Here is a 26,385-nt window from a genome sequence, read left to right on the forward strand (position 1 = left end):
TGCGCAGGCCTCAAAAAAGAAATAAGTGAACTGGGTCATAGAGTAGACAATCTAGAGGAACACGAATTTGTTGTATCACAAAAATTAGCGAACCTATCTACCAACCAAGCACATCAATTTCAACATATAACTGACTTAGAAGATAAAATTGATGACTTGGAAAACCGCACTAGAAGAGGTAATCTTCGCTTCAGAGGAATTCCTGAAACAGTTATGAATCATGAGATCAGAGATTACCTACAAGCTCTATTTAATGAGGCATTAGGAGATACTACTTCTGACAATGAGGAGATTCCCCTAGACAGGGCACATCGAGCACTACGCCCGAAACCACCTGATGATGCACCTCCAAGGGACGTTGTGGTGCATTTCCAAAATTACAGACAAAAGGAAGAAATATACAACGCAGCAAGAAAGATCCAAATGATCAATTTCCAAGGTCACAAAATTCAAGTATTCCAGGACCTTTCCCAAAGAACTTTACAAAAAAGGAGAGACTTTCAGGCTCTGACGTCACACTTGCGGACATTGCATATCCCATATAGATGGGGCTTCCCAACCTCAGTCATAGTCATGAAGAATGGAAGAAAAACTGAATGCTCCTCTCTAACAGAAATAAACAGATTCTGCAACCTACTAAACATTACCCCACCGGACAACCAAAATCTCTCCTCTTCTCATACACAAAAAAATAAATTAGATAACCCTAAACCTCAAAGAAGACCAGGACCTGACACCAACAACAAATAGTCCAAAAGGCGACAGATCTCTCAGACCACATCTGGCGGTGTGGACACAGACTCTCCAGGATAAGCAACTATACATGTCTGAATGCTTCCTTTCTAATTATTGTTTATTTTACTGTCCAGCAACTACGCTGTGGAGATCAGGGCACATTATCTCCTACCGATGTATCTGAAGGGAGATAAAAATTGTCCTCTACTGACAATGATGAAACTATTAGAAATAGAAAAGACATTTTATTCTGTGCTGATATGACTTTAACTAAGCTGAACACAGAATTTTTCTCATTGTGTGCTACTTAATATGTTTAAATGTTCTTACTCAAACTCAATGCCTTTTAGTATTCTTGCAGAGTTTGATTTACGTTATGTTGATTAGTATGTTTCAATGTTATTACTTCAGATTATGGCTACCTACTCTTTTATAATGATACCAATATCATCGCAAGTAATGCTCTTAAGATCTACTCCCCTTTAACATAATCTAGCTTATCAGACAGTTACACAAGGAAGGTAAATCTATCTGCTCCTTCCCTAACATTACTATTAGTAGCTGGAAATAGTCACCAATTAGCAGATAACTAAACTTCCCAGGGTCAGAGATTGTCCCTTATTATTGCCAATTTCAACTGTTATAACTTAAATAAATGTTTATCCTACTGCATACATGTTTAAAAGTAATAATTGACTTTTACAACGCTATTTTGTTATGAATACGTTCTTGTCAACATTCCTTGCTTTAGAATTTCACTGGTAAATTATGTTATGTTTATTTTTCTATAAATGACCTCACTACTGTTATCTATTTGTTACACACAGAATCTATCCTGCATGACCTACCGCTACAATATGAGCTAACATACTAACTACAATTATACCTATGCCCAAGTAAGTTAATCACAATATTATCGCAGACCAATAGACCTGTCAAAACTAGATAGCCCTTCCCTTCCTCAGGATCTGATTAAATGCGATACGACTGTTATAAACGGCGCAGCTAAGAACAATACCAGATACGCCATAAGGTAACTAGATTAGGTCTCACAACTTAGCTTTGGCTAGAGACACTCCCCTAGACAGCAGGCCATTATTAAGCTCAATGAAGATTTTTAATTAACCCCAGCTCATAGAGACACCCGGTCGGTAAACCAAAGCTCCCAAACCAAACTTAACATAAAAGTTACAATTGGATTTGCTATTGTAATCTAATTGAACACTGTTGATATCACTATTATTATATTTATTCTTATCTATACCAATCTCTCCTCCTAGAGATATACCTATCCCCTCCCCCTTAACTTGCCCGACTCTTTTCTTTCAAATAATACTCCTCCCTTCAGTGTCCCTGTTGGTCCCCACTGACTCTTTAATTTATCTAAGCAAACACTAAACATTATGATGACTCAGTTACCTCATCCAAAAATGGATACTTTACACATAGCTACACAAAATGTTAAAGGTTTTCTCTCAGCAGAGAAAAGATCTATCGCTTTTCACGATTTCTACAAAAGGAAAATAGATATCATACTAACTCAAGAAACTCATTTTAAGAAACACCATGAGCCCACGTTGTCTAAGAGATATTACGACCAACATTTTTGTAGCTCAGGTATACGTAAGAAAAATGGAGTTAGCATTTCATTTAGACGAAATTTCCATTTTGAACTTCTACAGAAACATTCTGATAAGGACGGCAGAATCTTGATCCTAGTAGGCTTATGCTATGGTGCTCCGATTACCCTAGTTAACATTTACGCCCCAAACAAGCCAACCCCACAGTTTTACAAACCCCTTACCAACATAATATTGGATATAGCTAAAGGTCCAATTATTGTTGGAGGAGACCTCAACTTCCCCTTAAATCCAGCACTAGACACATCCACCGGGAAATCTTATCTGCGCAATAACATCCTCAAATCTAACTGTACAGCCCTACAAGCCATCAATCTTTTTGACACATGGAGAACAGTACACACAGATAAAAGAGACTACACATTCTTCTCACACCCACAAAATTCCTACTCCAGGTTAGACTACATTCTATGTGATCAGACCCTCCTCTCAAACCTTATACACTCAAAGATCACTCATACCTCCTGGTCAGACCATAGTATGGTTTCTACTATATTTAATTGGTCTAATAAACCCCGAAACACATTTAACTGGAGACTGAACGACCACCTACTCACTGACCATGAGACAATAGAGGACATTAGAAAACACTCAGACGAATATTTTTCCCTAAACAAACCTGAAGATACGTCACTAGCAAACAAATGGGAGGCTTACAAGTGCTACATCCGAGGGGTTATCATTAAACATAATGCTCAACAGCGTAAAAAACACACAGCCCTTAACCGAACTGGCCCCCATCCTGGACAAAATACATATAGAATGGTTTAAATACCAACAACTAACAGACTTCCTTGTCAAACATCCACATAAGCTATTACTTTTTCGCCCCCATACGGGTTACGAAAGCAGCTGCATCTATGACACCCTACACAGGGGCTTTCTATCTTTTACATACCAATTACTTACGCAACCGAGCAGCACATCTCTCCCCTCGTACACGCAAAAGTGGGAAACAGAGATAGGCACTACACAAACCCCTAAGGAATGGCAAAAAATCTTCACTTGCATGACAAAATCCTCCTCATCCATTTATGTAATGGAAATGAATGTTAAGTTACTATATAGATGGTACTATACACCTCACCGACTTCACACCATTTTCCCTACACACTCACCGGAGTGTTGGAGAGGTTGCCACAACGTTGGCACTCCCACACACATCTGGTGGACGTGCCCAACAGCCCAAACATATTGGGAAGCTATCAGAGTCGAATTCGAAAAAGTTCTATCTCTAAGTCTCAGGCTCGACATCTGGTTTTTCATCTTTAATAAATTTACCAAAATAACTTGCAAACTCCGACTAGCCCTACTGACCATCATGACAAACTCAGCAAAACGACTAATTCCCAAAAACTGGAAATGCAATACACTTCCATCTATCCAGGTCTGGAGAGAAACAACCACCCAATCTCTTCAACTAGAAAAATATCGCTTTACTCGTAACAAACAAGTAGCCGACTATGACTCGATATATTTTTTGTGGGAGGAATATCTTAATCAGACGACCCCCACACCCAAAACCACCACCCGAACATCCACTTCTTAAATGCATATTCACTGACTACCCTTAGCCGACAACACAGATGCCTTCTCCTATTACTTTGACTTGAGCAGAAGGTCATTTTAAGAGCCCGATAATCACTGTCACAACAATTTACGTTTCTGCAGGAATCACGTACATATGAATATACATTTATACATCCATTTGAATTGTTCATTATATTTTCTCATTCACTTAATTGAATTGTTTCCTTTTTTCTTTTTTCTTACCTAGTTTAAATAACTTACCTATGCAATCTAAATTTGCCTATTGAACGGTAAATATATCTACAACTCATATATGTCGAAACACTGTGTTATGTATATGGAATCATTGTAACCACATTGTTGCATATGTAACTGTTTTAATTCTGCGTTATACGCAGTAATTTTATGTTCAATAAAGCTTTTGAAAAAAAAAAAAAAAAAAAAAAAAAAACACACAGCCCAATACACCTCTTTGACTAAAGAACTATCTACACGCGAAGCTGCACTCAGAGCAGACCCCTCCTCTGCCCCTAACCTTACTAAACTGACAAATGCAAGAGAAAAACTTAATAACTTCCTTATACAGAAAGCTCATATGAGGGCAATGACTACTAAATCTAAGTTCTTTGTAAGTAATAAGGCGGGTCGACTACTAGCCAGATCTCTCAAAAAGAGGAGAATCTCCAATTTCATTAAAACAATCAGGACTCACACAGGGGGGACCACCCACACAAATGAAGAAATCACTAACACATTTGTCTCCTACTATACGAATTTATACAATATACAAGGTGCCACGACACAAGATAAGAGAAAAAATTTAGAAACATATTTAGCCACTGTTGATACACCGTCCATAACTGACAAAAATAAACTACTATTAGATTCCCCTATTACCCTTCGTGACATCACTTTAGTAATACAATCTTTACCAAACGGCAAATCACCAGGCCCAGATGGCCTTACGGCAAAATTTTATCAGCTCTTACAGAAACAGATAAATCCCCACCTCCTATCACTTTATACTGATATAGACTGTGGAAATACTCTCCCTAGTTCCCTTCTAGAAGCAATGATTACAGTTGTCCCAAAACCAGGTAAATCCAGGGACATAGTTGGTAATTATAGACCAATATCTCTAATAAACAGATATGAAAATCTATGCCAAAATCCTAGCTAACCGAATGAGCATGACATTACCTAACATTATACACCCAGACCAGGTGGGTTTCATTAAGGGACGAGAGGCGAAAGACAATACTATAAGATTGCTTCACTCTATACATCACACATCCTATAACCATACACCATTAATTTTACTCTCCACAGATGCTGAGAAAGCATTTGACAGGGTGGACTGGCAATTCATGTGGTCTACCCTGTCAAAATTTGGCTTTTCCGAAAAATGTATTAACAGAATACAGGCCCTCTACCATAACCCAAATGCTAAAGTCAGAGTAAATAACACCATCTCACAGTCTTTCCCTATTTCCAATGGTACACGCCAAGGATGCCCACTTTCCCCCTTGCTATTTGCCCTCACAGCTGAAATATTAGCTTTACAAATTAGAAATAATAAGCATATTCAAGGTTTACAATTCAGAGATATTAATCAGAAATGCCTCTTGTTTGCGGATGATGTAATTCTCACATTACAATCTCCAAACACCTCCCTACCGGCCCTTATAACAACACTAGAAAAATATAAAGAAGTCTCCAACTTCTCCATTAATATGGAGAAGTCGGGACTGATGCCACTTAACATGACGTCTGAGGAAATACAGTCCATATCATTACGAACAAAATTTGTATTGTCAGACAAACTTAAATATCTAGGATTGATAATTCCCAAAGACACCCATAAGCTATTCTCAGATAACTACATAGTCCTTCAGAATAATATAAAAAATGTATTAGAGTCATGGCATAGACAGGGACATCTTTCATGGCTAGGTTGGATTAATACAGTTAAAATGATGGTAATCCCCAAATACCTATATCTGTTCCAAACCCTACCTATGACTATGCCTAAACGTTACCTTCAAACTCAACAGAAGTTGATAAATTCCTTTATCTGGTCCTATAAACGCCCGAGAATTGCTCAACATACGCTGTACCTTAGCAAAGCAGATGGAGGCCTTAGCGTCCCTAATCTAACGAACTACTATAAAGCCACACAATTAACTAGAATAGTAGCCTGGAACCACTCTGCATCAGCAAATATATGGATACAGATGGAGAGTCATCTATCGCAGGTCAGTCATATGAGAGACTTGCCTTGGATCCCCAGAGACTCTAGACCCCATATAATTCAGCACAATGAATACATCAGGACAACCCTAGCTGTTTGGGACGAAACGATCACACGTATAAATGGTATATCAACACAAGTATCTCCCCTAACCCCTGTTCTCCGATACCATATATTTTTAAAACATAGCCTTCACACCCATGTTAATGACAATAAGCTTTTGCTGAATCTCCCAATATACTTAATAACTACACCTTTAGGAATCAAAGATAGACTTACACTGTTTATATATCTCTTTTGTGTGATATGTCATAACTGGTACTTAGTTATAACTTTATAAAAATATTGCACTGATCATATACTTTTGACAGATAATCACATATTGGGGTAAACATACCCTGGCCACTATGTTGTCATCTGTTGAAAGGAATCAACGTAGATTAAGTTACCAACAAGGCAATAATTATATAGACCCTCCCTCCACCTCTATACCTATTATTAATGTAGAAAATCTATTTTCTAAATTAGAAGACCTACTGAAAACTGAACACAGACATTGGTGGGACATTGATTGTCTCAAGAAATATAAGGAGAAAAAGCAAATACCTAGGGGCTTGAGGCTTTTTAAGAATTGTTCTTTTAAAATTGACACAGACCTCTTAACCAAATGGTATGAAGCCCTAGATGATTGTTCTTTTCACCTTATTGACCTCCTCATTGCCCATAGGGAAAAACTAATAGCAGAGGTTTCCATTCAAATAGACACTGTACAGAAAGACTTAGAACCATTGAAAGAGCATTCTGAATACTCTAAATTAAATACCCAAACTATAAAAGCAGTGGATGAATATCAAATGGAAATCATTGCTATTAAAAATAAAAAATTAAAGAGGGATGAGGAAGACTATAGTAAGGGAGAGGTTCATACTTACACTCGTACTAATAAGAATGACAATTGGACTACAGTATCACATGGCAAGGGCAATAAGAAAAAATCGACCAGCCAGAATGTGAACCAGGGAGGTAATTATCACCAACAAAACACCTACCACCACCAAAACCTAGGACATGGTAGGAATTACCATAATATGCAGCAGGATAGACGACAGAATAGTCGGAATGATGAGAATCATCAAGCCAGGAGCTATCAGAACAAACAGCCATCCTATCAAGACCACATACAGAACCACTATGACAACCCCAATATGATCCCAGTACAAAACAGATTCTCTTCCTTTAATTCGAATGATAACTCGGGACAGTGTGGAAATGGTAATAACCCAAGTCCACACTATGAAAATCAGGCCACCACCTCTAATGACGTTTTTTTAGGGGCACCCAACCTCGCTCCATTATGGAGGAGGAACCAGCAGTTGCCTCCCAAACAGCTCCAAAACGGCAAAAAAAGACCGTTCCCAAACGGGGACGGAGAGGCAGAGGCAAAACCAAACAAAAAGAGAAATTAGACACACTCAAAAAGGGAATATACAATCTTTCCTCACACGTTCTGTCTAATGACGAGATAAGGGTCCTGGGTAGGGGCTTATCTTATTGCCCGCCTAATACACATAATTTATTCCATCTCTTTGTAGACCTCAACAAATACACGAGGAAATTAGCACTACAAAGATATTTTGCCTTAAAATCACATAGGAAAAACAACATAGAGGGCACACCTATACTTTTAGATAACCTACCCAATAGGAATGTATCTCCCATTATATACTGTGAACCTGAACAGCTCACTGAGGAACTTTTTGACTCAGTCATACACACCTCACTTGCACCTATGTCGACATTTAATCCGCCTAAAGAGGATGTGTCATACATAGATCTATTTCAACAATTAGTATTGGACGATTGGGAGACCATTCCCAATCACATCAGTGGCAATAAGAGAATATGGCCAAATGAGGAGAAAGCCCTCAGACGTCTGATGGGTGACAAAAATATTGTCATCCGTCAGGCAGATAAGGGTGGGGCACTGGTTATCCAGAATTATTCTGATTATACTGGAGAAGCGGAATGTATAATTCATGATACCAATTATTACAGGAAATTAGCCCAGGATCCCACACCAATATTTTTGAAAAAATTGGTTCAAATTTTGGAAGATGGTGGTAAAATGGGCATTCTAAGTAGGAAAGAAAAAAGATACTTACTTCCCGACCATCCTAGTGTGCCCTATTACTACCATCTCCCAAAATTACATAAAGATGCCCTAAAACCACCGGGACGTCCCATTATAGCGGGCATTAACAGCATAACCGACAGGTTAAGTGAATACGTAGACACGTTCTTGCAAAAATATGTCCAACACCTCCCCTCATTCATTAAAGATACTACAGATTTGTTACAAAAACTCACAAATATACAATATAAAAACAATTATATATGGCTGTCCTGCGATGTAGGAGCCCTATATTCCAATATCTCACATGAATGGGGGTTAAAAACTACCTCGATTTTTCTGAATAGAGACATATACATGCCTGATGAACAAAAAGAATATCTCATAACTTTGATAGATTTCATACTTAAACATAACTACTTCCAATTTTTAGACCAGTTCTACCTGCAGACTAAGGGAACGGCCATGGGCACCAGATTTGCCCCCAGCTTTGCTAATCTCTTCATGGGGATCTTCGAAGAAACTTACATCTACAATACAAAATGGAGGGGCAATCTGGTGTTCTATGGCCGTTACATAGATGATCTACTATTCATTTTTCAGGGCCCTATTTGTGAAGCACAAGAATTTGTAAAATTCCTAAATAATAACAATATGGGTATAGACTTCACATCCAACATACAGATACAAACAATTGAATTTTTGGATTTATTGCTAACATGGGGGCCAAATGGTACGGTATGTACCTCCACCTACTTCAAGTCAGTAGACTGTAATAATTTTCTACATTACTCCAGCAACCATTATAACAACTGGAAAACCAATATTCCCTAGAGCCAATTTTGCCGAATTAGGCGTAATTGTAGTTCTATTAATATGTATGATGAACAGTCTTGTATATTGAAGGACAGATTTAGGGAAAAAGGCTATCCGAAGGGCCTAATAGAATATGGCTACAATAGAGCAAGATCACTAGATAGAAGTTCATTGTTAGCCAGCAAGACTAAAAAAGGGACGGAAAATACAGGCCATCAGGGACAACCTCTTTTTGTCACACAATATAACTCCAATTTTAAGGCAGTTAATAGAATTATAAAAAAACACTGGCATATCTTGCTCAGAGATCCTGTCCTAAAAAAAGTGCTGGCCCCTCAACCTAAGATAGTGTATAGGAGGGCGCCAACCCTGAAACAAAAACTAGCACCTAGTAAGATAGTCATGACAAAAAAGCACAACAAATATAATAACAACGGACCTAGAAGTCAGGATCACACGAATGGGAGGATTAGTAATAACATTGGGACCTATAGATGTGGTCACAGACGGTGCCATATGTGTAAGTTTATTACGCATGGAAGAAAATCCATAATATCACATGCAACAGGGGAAGAACACCAGATTAGAGAACATCTGACATGTAATGCTGGTTATGTAATCTATGCACTCACTTGTGCATGTGGGGTCCAGTATATTGGACGCACCTCTAGGAAGGTACGCCTCAGGTGGGGAGAACACAAACGGAATATAATCAAACATTCATCCAAACATAGTGTATCAAGGCACTATTGCATTAAAAGTAGGACAAGCAAATGCCAATTCAGCATTACACCTTTGTAGAGCATTCCTAGTAGTCATCACTATAATAGGTTCACGCGCCTAAGACAAAGGGAAACATATTGGATTTTCAAATTCCAAACACTATTCCCTACAGGGCTAAATGAAGTTATAGATTCCATGGCTTTTGTTTAGCTTTTTGCTAGACGTATAGCATATACGTATTATAATAGAGACTGGAACAGTGTAGCTCCCTCAGTTAGTTCAGCTATCCCATTAGGGAGTGTTGCCCCACTAATGTCCAGGTCTGATAGACCATTTAATAGGTCCCAGATGGTACACTCTACGTACATATTCATTATTATTTACATTATCGTCTACACCACACATTCTAAGATATAACACTAGTACCTTTATAAGTACGATTTAATCACATTAGCACAACCCGTTTTGGGTTGCTTTACAACTTAGTTTCCTAGGCCACCCATTGATCATGTGGTGGCTACACTTGCACGAGTAGGAGGTTCACTTATCATTTCGATTTTAATTTTATTTTATACACTTTGTATCTATCCATGTTTTGGATGCATTAAAATGAGCAAATTTATGGCGCTATTTATTCACACACATATTACTTCATATGTTGTGGATGTATTTAAATGAGCAAATATATTGCACTATTCATTGACACCAACATCAATTCACATTAAATGTCACTACGTTTCAAATAACATATTTTCTAACTCACTTTTTTTAAAAATATAGATCAACAGATCGGATATCTTTATTCACACTATGTTTCATTCACACGTATTCACATGTTTCAAATAAATTGCACTTTGTAGAGGGATCGCTTCTTCTGATACTGATACCTCCCGGGGTCCGGACCAATAGGGTACAGTGTTTACATTTTTTACTGACCTATAGTGATCCCCGCTTCAGTATAACATCCGGTAGTAGGGCCAATGGGATACACTGTTTACAATCACTATGGAGCAACCAATCACCATGGAGCAAGCAATATATTTCCTTGATGGGCGGACATTGTAGTGCAATACTGATGACAGCAAAATTAGGGGCACGCCCGATATTAGCTCTCCTATTGGAAGCTTTACTTATTAGCAACAACTGACAAGTAGTTTTGATCGACAGCCATATGGACGAATCCGAAGCAATAAGCACAGGTTCTATCAATACATTATGAGTGACGGCTAGGACATCCAATTAAAACATAGAACTGACGAATATCCGTAATTATCAAAGTTTGGCCATTAAAATACTATACACGCCGAAACATTTATATATATACACACAGAAATTAAGAAGCAGTAAGGTCATTCATTTATACTATATAGTAACTATATCCCTATCCAAGTATTTATATGATCATATTACCACAGGGGCTGATCTATTTTGAATGAGGGACATTGATTGGTTTGTGTCATGCCAATTGTTGGGGGTGGGATGTGGGTGTGTTTCAGTAGCATAGCCCTATATAAGGAGTAAAGATTTGTTTAGAAACATGCCTGAGGAAACAGTTTTTACTGAGAAACGCGTCGCATGTATTCCTGATGTACCAATTACTTTTTTAACACTGTGATGAGTGGTAAACTCTTTTATATGTTTTAAATAAATCCATTTTTTTAATATACATCCACTCTCAGTGTTATATATGGTACTGCCTTGCTATGCTACTGTAGAGTATCTGCACTCTGACACCCACGAACCAGCTATTCTACCCTGGACCAGCCAGCTGGATTGCTGTTAAAATCCAGCCCGCATCTATAGGTACAAGTGAGTACCTCCAATAAATGTGAGTACCTTGTGTATAGTAGGCTATTAGTGCTATCTGTACCACCATTTATCTGCACCATTGGCGCCTCTATCCCTGCTTACACTTTTTACACTTAATGAGGAATTGGGACCATCATTCCACAACTGGTACGCATACCTCCAAATCAGACATGCAATTAATCACAGCCCACATAAAGAAGAAATATTGAGACCATTAACAGTATTCGAACAGCTATGCATGAACCCAAAAAACATGAGAGCACACCTCTCTCAGATATATAAAATCCTCAGAGGTTCTTTCCCTGAGAAACGCCCAACATACCTACCAAGATGGTCAGAAGAACTACATATAGAATTAGACACCGAGATCTGGAAACGCGGCTTCCGCTACACACACTCTTCCACCTCGTTAATCATGTCTGAACTAAATTATAAGATTCTAGCCAGATGGTATTTCACCCCTCAGCGACTACGAATTATTTACCCCACAGCTTCATCCAGTTGCTGGAGAAGATGTGGAGACGAAGGTACACTAACCCACATTTGGTGGACATGCCCAAATCTAGGTAACTTCTGGACTCAGATAGAAAGGCACATAAACAAAGTCCTGAATATAGATATTACACTATCCCCGCAGATTGTTCTCCTCAACCACATACCAAAACTCACTTGTCTATATCGCAAAAAACTTTTGCTTTTAATGTTAACTTGCGCAAATAGGTTAATACCTAGATTATGGAAAACACAAGAGAAACCTACTATAGCCCAATGGAGGTCGGAGGTTAACCATGTCCTCACGTTAGAAAAGATGCATTATTGCTACCAAGGGAAACAAGATACGATACTAAATATCCAACTCATTTGGGAACAAAATGTTCTCACTGCTCTATAAGTCATCCATGATATAGGAGTTGGATGGGATTACCCAGCAGGGATACTGCTTCCCTCCCCCTCTCCTTTAATCCATTAATCCCCCTCTTCTGCCTTCCCTATTCACTACACCCACTGCTCTTTTACCTTACCTACCAATAGGGATGTTAAATTATGGTTTATCTCTTTCACTAAATATTTTGAAAAATCCAAAGAAAGTTAGGTCATTGATTGTATATGCTAACATTCTCTGTACAATGTTCCAAACTGATATCTCATATTGTAATGATAATTTAAGTTTTGTTAATTGTCAATGTACCGATTTTCAATAAAAATTATTTGAACAAAAAAAAAAACTCTTAACTACTGACTTTTAAATGCGTTAGGGATCTTGACAAGGTAGGGTGTACCGCTCACTTTTTGGTCTCCCAGGCCAGACGCGTAATACCGGCGCTATGGAAGTCCCATAGAAAAAAGAAAATTTATGCTTACCTGATAAATTTATTTATTTTTGGATACGATGAGTCCACGGATTTCATCCTTACTTGTGGGATATCGCCTCCTGGCCAGCAGGAGGAGCCAAAAAGCACCACAGCAGAGCTGTATATATAGTTCCTCTCTTCCCTCCCACTCCAGTCATTTGACCGAAGTTTAGTCAGAGAAAGGAAAGGCCAAGCTGCAGAGGTGACTGATGTTTAACAAAAATAAAGACCTGTCTCATAAAACAGGGTGGGCCGTGGACTCATCGCTTCCAAAAATAAATAAATTTATCAGGTAAGCATACATTTTCTTTTCTTTTTTTAAGATACGATGAGTCCATGGATTTCATCCTTACTTGTGGGATACAATACCAAAGCTATAGTACATGGATGAAAAGGGAGGAACAAGACAGGGAACCTAAACAGAAGGCACCACTGCTTGAAGAACTTTTCTCCCAAAAGCAGCCTCAGCCGAGGCAAAAGTATCAAATTTGTAAAATTTGAAAAAAGTGTGAAGAGACGACCAAGTTGCAGCTTTGCAAATCTGTTCAACAGAAGCATCATTTTTGAATGCCCATGAGGAAGCCACAGTCCTAGTGGACTGAGCTGTAATTCGTTCAGGAGGCTGCTGTCCAGCAATCTCATATGCAAAGTGGATGATACTCCTCAGCCAAAAAGAAAGAGGTAGCCGTAGCTTTCTGACCCCTACGTTTCCCTGAAAAAACAACAAACAAAGAAGACGATTGTCAAAAATCCTTAGTCGCTTGTAAGTAAAACTTTAAAGCACGGACTACGTCCAAATTATGTAACAGACGGTCACGTTCCTTCTTAGAAGAAGGATTAGGACACAAGGAAGGAACAACAATCTCCTGATTAATATTCTTGTTCGAAACAACCTTAGGAGGAAAACCAGGTTTAGTACGTAACATCACCTTATCCGCATGAAAAATAAGATAAGCAGAATCAAATTGCAATGCCAAAAGCTCAGATACTCTGCAAGCAGAGGAAATAGCAACCAGAAATAAAACCTTCCAAGATAACAACTTGATATCTATGGAATGCATAGGTTCAAACAGAACCCCTTGAAGAACTCTAAGAACTAAATTTAAACTCCAAGGAGGAGCAATAGGTCAAAAACAGGCCTGATTCTAGTCAGAGCCTGGCAAAAAGATTGAACATCTGGAACACTTGCCAGACGTTTGTGCAACAAAATAGATAAAGCAGAAATCTGTCCCTTTAAGGAACTTGCTGACATCCCTTCTCCAATCCTTCTTGGAGAAAGGACAAAATCCTAGGAATCCGAACCCTACTCCATGAGTAGCCCCTGGAATCACACCAATAAAGATATTTACACCATATTTTATGGTACATCTTTCTAGTAACAGGCTTACGTGCATGGATTAAAGTGTCTATAACTGAATCAGAAAAACCTCACTTAGATAAAATTAAGCGTTCAATCTCCAGGCAGTCAGTTGCAGAGAAACAATATTCGGATGGAGGAAGGGACCTTGAATGAGAAGGTCTTTCCTCAATGGTAGATTCCATGGGGGCTGAGATGACATGTCCACCAGATCCTCATACCAGGGACGATGAGGATTACCGACGCCCTCTCCTGCTTGACTCGAGCAATCACCCTTGGAAGAAGAGCAAACGGAGGAAACACATAAGCCAGGCTGAAAGACCAAGGCATCTATCAGCTCGGCCTGGGGATCCCTGGACCTGGACCCGTATCTCGGGAGCTTGGAATTCTGACGAGATGCCATGAGATCCACTCCGGTTTGCCCCATCTGAGAATCAGGTGGAAAATATCTCCGAATGAAGTTCCCACTCTCCCGGATGAAATGTCTGCCTGCTCAGAAAATCTGCCTCCCAGTTTTCCACTCCTGGGATGTAGATCACCGATGGCATGAGTGAGACTCCACCCACTGTATAATCTTGGCAACCTCTGTCATCGCCAAGGAACTCCCTGTTCCTCCCTGATGATTGATGTAAGCTACCGTCGTTATGTTGTCCGACTGAAATCTGATGAATTGGGCTGAATCCAGCTGAGGACAAGCCCGAAGAGCATTGAATATTGCTCTCAACTCCAGAATATTGATGAAGTAGAGACTCCGTCCAAGTCCATACACCCTGAGCCCTTAAGGAGTTCCAAACTGCTCCCCAACCTAACAGTCAGGCATCCATTGTCACTATTACCCATGAGGGCCTGCGGAAGCATGTCTCTTGGGACAGATGATCCTGTGACAACCACCATAGAAGAGAATCTCTTGTCTCCTGATCTAGAAATATTAGAAGAGACAGATCTGTATAATCTCCATTCCACTGCCTGAGCATGCGCAATTGCAGAGGCCGGAGATGAAACCGTGCAAACAGTACTATGTCCATTGCAGCCACCATCAATCCGATTACCTCCATGCACTGAGCCACTGACGGATGAGGATTGGACTGAATAGCCCAACATGTATTCAGAATCTTTAACATTCTGACCTCCGTCAGAAAAATCTTCATTGAAACAGAGTCGATTACAGTTCCCAGAAAGGGTACCTTTGTCTGAGGAACTAATGAACTCTTTTTCCAAGTTTACCTTCCTCCCGTGGGACCGCCAGTAAAGACCCCAGAACCTTTGTGAAAATTCTGGGTACTGTGGCTAGACCGAAAGGAAGAGCCATGAACTGAAAGTGTTTGTCTAGAAAGGCAAATCTCAGGAACCTGAAATGATCTCTGTGAATGGAAAAATGAAGGTATGCATCCTTTAGATCCACTGTTGTCATAAATTGACCCTCCTGAATCAATAAAATAATGGTACTAACAGTTTCCATCTTGAAAGATGGAACTCTGAGAAACTTGTTTAGACTTTTGAGATCTAAGATAGGTCTGAAAGTCCCCTCTTTTTTTGGGAACTAAAAACAGATTTGAGTAAAACCCCTGTTCCTGTTCCTGAATTGGAATGGGACAGATAACCCCCATGGAGGAGAGGTCTCTTACACAGCGTAAGAATGCCTCTCTTTTAATCTGGTCTGTGGACAACCGTGAAAGAAGAAACCTTCCTCTGGGGGAAGAATTTTTGAATTCCAGTTTGTATCCCTGAGACACTATATCTATTGCCTAGGGATTCTGAACATCTCTCATCCAAGCCTGTAGAAAGAAAGTCAGTCTGCCCCTACTAGATCTGGTCCCGGATCGGGGGCCAACCATTCATGCTGACTTGGGAGCAGAAGCAGGCTTCTTGAATTGCTTACCCTTGTTCCAAGATGGGTTGGGTCTCCAGGTAGACTTAGGTTGTGAATAATTCCCTTCCTGCTTAGAGGAAGAGGGTGTTCCCTTGAAATTTCAAAAGGAACGAAAATTACTCTGTCGACCTCTGTGTTTGGATCTCTTATCCTGAGGGAGGAGATGACCCTTGCCTCCCGTAATATCAGAAATAATTTCCTTCAAGTCAGGTCCGAACAAGGTCCTCCCCTTGTAAGGAATAGCCAAAAGTTTAGATTTGGAAGACACATCCACAGACCAAGATTTAAACCATAGAGCTCTGCGTGCTAAGATGGAGAACCCCGAACTGTTAGCCACCAATTTGGTTATCTGCAGAGAAGCGTCAGTAATAAATGAATTAGCTAATTTAAGAGCTTTAATCCTATCTTGTATTTCTTCCAAAGAAGTCTTAGTTTTAAGAGATTCTTCCAGGGTATAAAAAAAATAAGCAGCTGCACTTGTAACCGTAACAATGCAAGCTGCCGGTTGCAACAGCAACCCCTGATGAATGTAAATTTTCTTAAGTAGACCCTCTAATTTCTTATCCATAGGATCCTTGAAGGCACAACTATCCTCAATAGGAATAGTTGTCCATTTAGCTAAGGTGGAAATAGCATCCTCCACCCTAGGGACCATTTGCCAAGAGTCCCTAATAGCATCAGCTATAGGGTACATTTCTTGAAAACAGGAGAAGGAGAGAAGGGAATACCAGGTCTCTCCAATTCTTTAGCAATAATCTCTGATGTTCTCTTAGGAACTGGAAAAACATCACAATAAGAAGGGACTTCTAGATAGCTGTCCAATTTACTCCATTTTTCTGGAGGAACCACTATTGAATCACAGTCGTCCAGAGTCACTAAAACCTCCCTCAATAACAGTCGGAGGTGTTCAAGCTTAAACCTGAAGTAAACCACTTCTGAATCTGTAACTGGCAGGGCACTTCCTGAGTCAGAAAGTTCACCCTCGGATAGGACCTCCATACCCTCCAACACAGAACCCTGTGAGGGTGTATCAGAGATTACCAATAAAGCATCAGAAGCAGTATTAACCTTCCTTTCTTTTGTGTTTGCCTTGAAATACAGGAAAGACAGACAACGCCTCAGACAGAGTAGATGACATAACAGACGCAATGTCCTTTAAAGTAATTACAGCAGAGGCTGCAGAGGTACTTTCCTCAACTTGAGCAGGCAGTATGGGCTGTGACGCTTGGGGAGAAAGGTGCGGCATACTCTGAATCTCATCAGTAGAACCCTGAGAAACATCCGCATTCGTACATTTTTTATCAAGAAAAATTTGTTCCCTAAACTGCAATGCCCTCTCAATACAAGAGGGACAAAAGGTAACAGGTTGTTCCACATTGGCATTCAAACACATGGAACAAGTACGTCTTCCATGATAAAAAAGAAAAGCAAATACAACTCTAGGTCGTGGCCCTTTATATATACAACTGATAATTTATAAGCCAGAAAAAAACTATAATATAACAGTCCTAAAATGGATTCTGTCTAATAAAACCCTCTGAACAAGAGAGAATTCTGTGCCTTTAAAAAATAAACATGACAAAATGTTATTTGCAAACAAAAAAGGCACTAACCGTAAACATTGGCATTCAATACATATAAGTGGAAAAAAGAAAGCACCTATCTTCCTCAACAGCTCTGCTGAGGCGCCTACCTGCCCCCTCAATACTACGACCGCAGCTTGCTGTGCTGAGATACAAAACCGCCTTCTATACAGATCAAATGTGGTCCTTCAACACACATGCTGCTTGTAGCAAATCTCAGCCAGAGACCAGAAGCCATGCGGTCATATCCGGAGCCATAATATCACTACACAGCGCAAAAAAACCATCGTGGGCGTCACTTAACATCCACCTAATCCGCCCCGGACTAAGTAAACCACATGCACACGCATTAAAAAATAACACAAACAATTCAAAAAACCGGAGCCTCAAAATTCAGCTCCGTTCTCCCCAGCGTCATGTCCAGTAAACAAACACACTTGTCACAGAAGGAATCCATTACAGAATAATCCTCCTAGGTGACTAAGAACTCCCATATCATTCTCAGCCCCTGAAATAAGTGGCACACAGTAAAGGGTAATCCCAGTAAATAAAGGAATGAATCCCCACCAACAGGTATGGAATAGATATGGGACACAGCCGTTTCTGAGTTAAATGGTGTCCCAGAACATAAAAAAGCTGCACATACCTCTATGCTGAGCGACAGCATGACTTGCCCCACACGATCAAGAGATCCTCTTCTCCTCCTGAATATCTGTGGGAACAAACAGGGTCATAGATAATATCTGCTAAGACCATCAAATGCAGGGCAGCACAAAGTATGGGAGGCGCAGAGAGAATGTGAGTCCCACCAGTTCCCATTGCTTAAAAGCCACCTGTAGCTCTACTCTAGAGGCTGGCCAGGAATACGGCTACACCCTGAAATAAAATAGCACTACACTGGTACCATTTTAAAAATAATAAACTCTTGATTGAAGAATCTAAACTAACACCTCACTTTACCTCTTCCTATCACTAACACGGTAAAGAGAATGACTGGAGTGGGAGGGAAGGGAGGAGCTATATATACAGCTCTGCTGTGGTGCTCTTTGCCTCCTCCTGCTGGCCAGGAGGCGATATCCCACAAGTAAGGCTGAAATCCGTGGACTTATCGTATCTTAAAAAAGAAAAGACTTTACGAAGTTTACATAAGTCGTTTTGCGGTAAGGCCAAAAAAGTGTGCGGTACACCTAAAACTTCAAGACTCGCAATACCAGCGGGTGTAAAAAACATAATTTATGCTTACCTGATAAATTTATTTCTCTTGTATTGCATCCAGTCCACGGATCATCCATTACTTGTGGGATATTCTCCTTCCCAACAGGAAGTTGCAAGAGGATCACCCACAGCAGAGCTGCTATATAGCTCCTCCCCTCACTGCCATATCCAGTCATTCAACCGAAACAAGACGAGAAAGGAGAAACCATAGGGTGCAGTGGTGACTGTAGTTTAATTAAAATTTAGACCTGCCTTAAAAGGACAGGGCGGGCCGTGGACTGGATACACTACAAGAGAAATACATTTATCAGGTAAGCATAAATTATGTTTTCTCTTGTTAAGTGTATCCAGTCCACGGATCATCCATTACTTGTGGGATACCAATACCAAAGCTAAAGTACACGGATGATGGGAGGGACAAGGCAGGAACTTAAACGGAAGGAACCACTGCCTGTAGAACCTTTCTCCCAAAAACAGCCTCCGAAGAAGCAAAAGTGTCAAATTTGTAAAATTTTGAAAAGGTGTGAAGCAAAGACCAAGTCGCAGCCTTGCAAATCTGTTCAACAGAGGCCTCATTCTTAAAGGCCAAGGTGGAAGCCACAGCTCTAGTAGAATGAGCTGTAATCCTTTCAGGGGGCTGCTGTCCAGCAGGCTAAGCGTATTATGCTCCGAAGCCAAAAGGAGAGAGAGGTTGCCGAAGCTTTTTGACCTCTCCTCTGTCCAGAGTAAACGACAAACAGGTCAGATGTTTGACGAAAATCTTTAGTAGCCTGTAAGAAAAACTTCAAGGCACGGACTACGTCCAGATTATGCAAAAGACGTTCCTTCTTTGAAGAAGGATTAGGACCCAATGATGGAACAACAATCTCTTGATTGATATTCCTGTTAGAAACCACCTTAGGTAAAAACCCAGGTTTGGTACGCAGAACTACCTTGTCTGAATGAAAAATCAGATAAGGAGAATCACAATGTAAGGCAGATAACTCAGAGACTCTTCGAGCCAAGGAAATAGCCATCAAAAACAGAACTTTCCAAGATAAAAGTTTAATATCAATGGAATGAAGGGGTTCAAACGGAACTCCCTGAAGAACTTTAAGAACCAAGTTTAAGCTCCATGGGGGAGAAACAGTTTTAAACACACTAACCAAAGCCTGACAAAATGCCTGGACGTCTGGAACTTCTGCCAGACGCTTGTGCAAAAGAATAGACAGAGCAGAGATCTGTCCTTTTAAAGAACTAGCTGATAAGCCTTTGTCCAAACCCTCTTGGAGAAAGGACAATATCCTAGGAATCCTAACTTTACTCCATGAGTAACTCTTGGATTCACACCAATAAAGATATTTACGCCATATCTTATGGTAGATTTTCCTGGTGACAGGCTTTCGAGCCTGTATTAAGGTATCAATGACTGACTCGGAGAAGCCACGCCTTGATAGAATCAAGCGTTCAATCTCCATGCAGTCAGTCTCAGAGAAATTAGATTTGGATGATTGAAAGGACCTTGTATTAGAAGTTCTTGCCTCAGAGGCAGAGTCCATGGTAGAAGAGATGACATGTCCACTAGGTCTGCATACCAGGTCCTGCGTGACCACGCAGGTGCTATCAGAATCACTGATGCTCTCTCCCATTTGATTTTGGCAATCAGTTAAGGGAGCAGAGGAAACGGTGGAAACACATAAGCCAGGTTGAAGAACCAAGGAGCTGCTAGAGCATTTATCAGCGTTGCTCCCGGGTCCCTGGACCTGGATCCGTAACAAGGAAGCTTGGCATTCTGGCGAGACGCCATGAGATCCAGTTCTGGTTTGCCCCAACGATGGACCAGCTGAGCAAACACCTCCGGTTGGAGTTCCCACTCCCCCGGATGAAAAGTCTGATGACTTAGAAAATCTGCCTCCCAGTTCTCTACGCCTGGGATGTGGATCGCTGACAGGTGGCAAGAGTGAGACTCTGCCCAGCAAATTATCTTTGAGACTTCTAACATCGCTAGGGAACTCCTGGTTCCCCCTTGATGGTTGATGTAAGCCACAGTCGTGATGTTTCAGAAAACTAAGGAGAATCACACAAGGAGTGTGGATATCTCCTGGAAGTATGCACCTGAAAGCACTCTTAGCCTAGACTCTGTGGCAGTAATTCCAGAACGGGTAAAATTAAAATATAACTTTTATTATGAATTGCTCTTAAAATAAGGGTAACACACAAATTAAAAACGACACTAGCACCTCCAAGACATCTATTAAGTGGTTCACTCTTTAGGAGGACTTATTAGATAAAAGGCCTAATGTATATAATTATATTCTCCTTAATAGAGTTATCTTTGTTCTGCTATACTGCTGCTATTGGGTCCAAATAATGTATGTGTGCAGTCATAATATGACTACCACCCTATATAAGGATATTTGGTTACCCTAATGACTCTGGATCATGTGGTGTTAGCCAGAATTGTGTCTGTTTGTATAAATATTTTCTGAGAGGACAATAACTGATTGATTTCTCTCAGTGAGGCCAAATATCCTCACTGTTTAATGGTACAACATGTGGATGTTTATTGAAAAAACAATATTCAGTGTTGCTTGTATCTAGATGTATACTATTTAGACTCTGTACTCTAAATAATAGTTGTGAAGTTTTGTGTGCAACACTATAGTGTTATATTATATTGACCACATATGTGAAATAGTTTTCTGATATCTAAGCTCAATATAATCCCCAACCGTTTACTCAGTGCAAATCCTTGTTGTTATATTATTACTATTTTGTTCAGTTATCATTCACTTTGTAAGTAATATGGGAGTGCTCTCAGTCAAGCTAATGTTACGGTCACTGCTTGACTACTGATATATACAGCATTAGCACAACAGCACTAAATAATATCACTATAGAGTTAATGTGGGTTACAATATTTTCTTTTATCTTAGCGCTGCATCAATATCCTTTGTGGTATCTAGTATTGGTTGCAAAGCAGCAGCACTGTTATTGTGTTTCTATTTTGTATCACATTTCAGTTACATTCAATTCGTGCTGTAAACTTGTAACTAATTCCTATACTGGATAGTATAGTTCTATTTGAATTGGTTGGTATCTATACTCGTGTCAATTCAGATTGCAACTGACTCGGTAGGTTCTATTATACCCTCTATTGTCCTGCACAGTAATAAGTAAGACTGATTGTATTTCAGTTAGCCAAAAATTCTAGCTAAGTCTGGCACAACCCAGACTGTACAACAAGTTAACTACGTATAGCAGATATTGAGTATTAGATTGTCATTGAGGTGCTAGGCTTTTAAAAAAATTGAGAGCGCCCAAACACTCGCTGTGACTCCTGACTAGTTTCGCCCCTCCGGGCTTTGTCAAAGGCGGCGAGCCGCCGTTGTTGGGGGAGTATATACCGGTTGAAACCGGAAGTCCCGCCTTGCTTCTATTGTGATTGGCTCTTGATCAGACAAGGTTCATTGATTGACAGCTTCTACTTGCAATCATTATTTGGGGATTATTGGTTTGTGTCCTATGCTGATGTTACGCGTGCTGTCTGTATGTTAAATGACAGATTCGGTCAGTGTTCTATACTGATTCCTAAGGTGGTCTACCTTATTTGATATTATCATGGTGTTCAAATATTGATACATATACTATTATTTCGATATTTTGCTGATCATTGTGACTAATCATTAACTACTCTTTGGATAAATTACATTCCTAATATGATGGAAATAGATTAACTTCTCATCTAATGTAAATAGCAGTTTAATATCTGAGTACAGTGCCATAGATATTAATTATTAGTTTTAGGCTGTACTGCAGTGAAGAACAGATACGGTCTTATAATGTGACTGTGCTCTTGCGTGAAACTAAATAAAAGTGTTGGTGAAAATTAATATGTGAAATGAGAAAATAAAATAAAAAGATTTGTTAACTCTCTACAGTGCTGTGAGTGTTCACGTTATTTGAAGAACATGTTTATGTTACATCCCTTGTTTCGTTGTGTGTTTTGTCCTAGTGTCTTGTGATACTTGATTGTAAATATTGTGATGAATATAATCTTGCTATTGAGTTCAAAGCTAGCAATTTAAATTAGTGCTGTTTGTTATTTTAGTTGTCTGTGTGATAAATTAATTGTGTGTTAATTATGAAAACTCTGGTTAGACAGTCTATTCCAGTGGTTCGTGAATGTGTTCTTGTAAACAGATTTTTGTGACATTAACTTTTGTGAAAAGTTGGGGGAAGGGGTGAAAGAACTGTATTCACTTAACATACTTCATTTTTGTGACTCTTTACTTGTGTATTTTACTTATTTGTATTATATCATATTGTTTCATTTATATTGTGTCAACTTTTTTAATCGTGATCTGTTTCTAATGATTCTTGATTATTCTATATGGTTACTGTATCAGTGTATACATTTTAAAGTTTACAGAAAAACATAATAGTTATTCTGTTCATTCAGCCCATATGGTTGGACTGAATTTAATAAATAGATCCACCTACTCTCAGCTCTCAGCAGGGCATTTTCTAGATTTCCTCCTCGCATTCCTAAACTCACTTTTTCTATACCCCAGCATTGCAAGTCATTTGAGTTTGAATTGTGGAATTTTAAGAAATGTGCAGCTACACTAGTTATGGATTTCATTTCATCCTTATCTTTCGCTGCATTTTTGATATTCCTTAAGTGTTCCATAAGCCTCAGATGTAATTTCCTTGAGGTCATTCCTACATAGTACAGGTTGCATGTGCAGTGTAATACATAAATTACACTCTCTGTATTGCAACTTATATATCTTCTGATGTTATGCTTTTTCCCAAATCTGTCTGTGATGGTATCTGTGTTACGTATATATTTACAAGTGCTGCAGTTGCCACATTTACGTGCTCCTGGCTTGAATGCTGTTTTGGTTTTCTTCTTTTGAAAGTGACTACTGGTTATAAGATCTTTTACATTTTTCGTCCTTCTGTATCCCACTGAGGGCCTCTCACCTAGAGTGGTCTTTAGTGTCGGATCCATCATTAAGATATTCCAGTGTTTCTGTATGATGTTCAGAATTTGTGGAGTTTGGCTGTTGTATGTCATAATTAGCCTGGGTATATTGGAGCTTTTTTTATGTTTTTTGAAAAGGAGGTCATGTCTTGGGGTATGTGCTGCTCTATACTTAGCTTTTTTGGTACTCCTTTTGCTGTACCCTCTTGTCCACAATCTTTCTTCCAATTCTTTTGCCCTAATGTTGAATACCTGCTCATCCGAGCAATTTCTGCGTAGTCTTAAAAATTCTCCAGTTGGTAAACTTTTCATTGTGCCAGGAGCATGTGCACTTGTGCTGTGTAGCACACTGTTTGCAGCAGTAGGCTTTCTGTATAGATCAGTAGTAACATTTCCATCACTGTTCTTATTGATTGTTAAGTCCAAAAAGTTTATTTTGGTGAGGCTTGCTTCATGTGTTAATTTTATGTTTAGATCATTTTGATTTAGATGTTTTAAGAAATTCAACAATTCACTGTGTGTGCCCTCCCAGATAAAAAGGATGTCATCTATAAATCTTATCCACAATGGGATATTATCAGTATATTTTTGATTGCTTTCAGTAAACACAAATTCTTTCTCCCACCAGCCTAGAAACAAGTTGGCATAAGTGGGCGCACAGGTAGTGCCCATTGCTGTGCCTCTGGTTTGAAGATAATACTGGCCATCAAATGTGAAAAAATTGTAATTCAGTACAAAGTCTAGCATGTTTAAGATGAACTTGTCGTGTTCCCTGTTCTCTTCAGAATATCTTTCTAAAAAGTATCTGGTGGCTTGTAACCCTTGTTGATGGTTGATCGAGGTATAAAGGGACTCTACATCTGTAGTGACAAGCCAAGTGGTGTCATTTAACGTTATGTTTTCTAGTCTTTGTAAAACCTGCATAGAGTCTTGTACATATGAAGGTAGTTCTTCTACATACTGGCGTAATCTTAAATCTATATATGAGCTAGCTCTCTCTGTTAAGCTTTCAATGCCTGACACTATGGGCCTGCCTGGTGGAATTTGTGCATTTTTATGTATTTTCGGTATCATATAAAAAGTGGCAACCTTAGGTTTGTCCACTTTTAAATATTTGTGTTCTTTAGTTGTGATGACTCCTTCTTTAAAGGCTTTGTTGACCATGTTTGAGTAAATTTTTGAATAGCCTTCCATGGGATTGTGTAACAATCTAGTGTAACAGGACTTATCTTTTAGTTGTTTGTTGGCCTCTTTGAGGTACATGTCTATAGGCCAAATGACTATATTGCCACCCTTGTCAGATCCACGAATGACTACTTCATCCCATTGTGTCATTTCGTGTATCGCCTGTTGTTCTTCAAATGTTAAATTGAATTTTTTGGGCGCTAGTTTAAGAGATGTAATGTCCCGGCACACACTATCTCTAAACATCTCAATTTGAGGATTGTTATAGTTTTTTGGTACAAATGTGGATTTGTTTCTTATGTTGCCTCTCCATCTGTCTGGAGTCTTAGGTTCTGATTCACCTAGTAAATCTTCTAGATCATTTAAAGTTAATCTTTCTTCTTCTGTCCATCCTGACATATTTTCTTCCGATGAGAAGAATTTTTTCAGAAACAATTTTCTAGTAAACAGTTGAATATCTTTTACAACCTCAAATTTGTCTACATTATTAGTTGGACAAAAAGATAAACCTTTGGATAGTACAGAGATATGATTGGGTGTTAGCTTTAATGTGGATAAATTAATGACTCTCATTGATTCATTCTGATCTGTGAGAAGGGGCTCTGTTCTCTCCTGGGTGGTCTCCAGTGACCTTGTTGTCCTCTCTGATACCTGGTTCTGCCTCTTGTTGGTCTTTTGTTTATGCCTCCCCCCTCTGCGTATTCCCCTCCTGCCTCTCCTGCATCTAAAAAATCCTTCCTCTTGTTTCTGCTTGATGACCTTGGTACAATGGGGTTGGGTGGGGGTACAGATGTTTGTTGGGGGGCAGTGCTATTGGAACTTCCTTCCTCTCCATCTGTATCAGAGATATCACTTTCTATAATATTCACTCTTGGGTTTTTGTTTGTATTTCTATAGAACCCATTCTTGCGCCATTTATACACTCTGTTATTGCTATAATCACTGATGTCTCTATTAAGTTTCCCAGATTTTATATTTTTGAGTTCTTGCTCGTACTTGTCTAGTTCTTGTTGATACACTTTATATTGTTGATTAAAGTCAGGATTTAGCTCAAATTTTTTGAGATTTTCATACTGTTCCTTTATTTTGGTTTCAAACAGATCATATTCTAGTGTATCATGTTTTACTAGAATTTTCATCAATTTCTCTGAACATTCAGAGAGAGCTTCCTCCCACTCAATTGTTAAACTATCAATTTTGAACTCAAAAGCTGGAAATA

This window comes from Bombina bombina, chromosome 3, assembly GCF_027579735.1.
Source record: "Bombina bombina isolate aBomBom1 chromosome 3, aBomBom1.pri, whole genome shotgun sequence".
NCBI lineage: Eukaryota > Metazoa > Chordata > Amphibia > Anura > Bombinatoridae > Bombina > Bombina bombina.